This window comes from Egretta garzetta, unplaced genomic scaffold, assembly GCF_000687185.1.
Source record: "Egretta garzetta isolate BGI_Z169 unplaced genomic scaffold, ASM68718v1 scaffold326, whole genome shotgun sequence".
Taxonomy (NCBI): domain Eukaryota; kingdom Metazoa; phylum Chordata; class Aves; order Pelecaniformes; family Ardeidae; genus Egretta; species Egretta garzetta.
The window spans coordinates 666,903-667,155 of NW_009260026.1; positions in this window are offsets into that span (position 1 = coordinate 666,903).

Below are 253 nucleotides of genomic sequence, written 5' to 3' on the forward strand. Positions count from 1 at the left end.
ATGTCCCTCCCCACACCTCCCTGTGTCACGGGGAAGGACAAAGCCCTGGTTCGCTCGGTTCACCGACCCAGCGGCACTCGCAGCGGGAGCCCAAACCCAGGGCGCTGCGTCCAAGGGGGTGACTCTGGGCTGCATCAGGAGAAGCGTGGCCAGCAGGTCGAGGGAGGGGATTCTGCCCCTCTACTCTGCTCTGGTGAGACCTCACCTGGAGTACTGCGTCCAGCTCTGGAGCCCTCAGCGCAAGGAGGACATG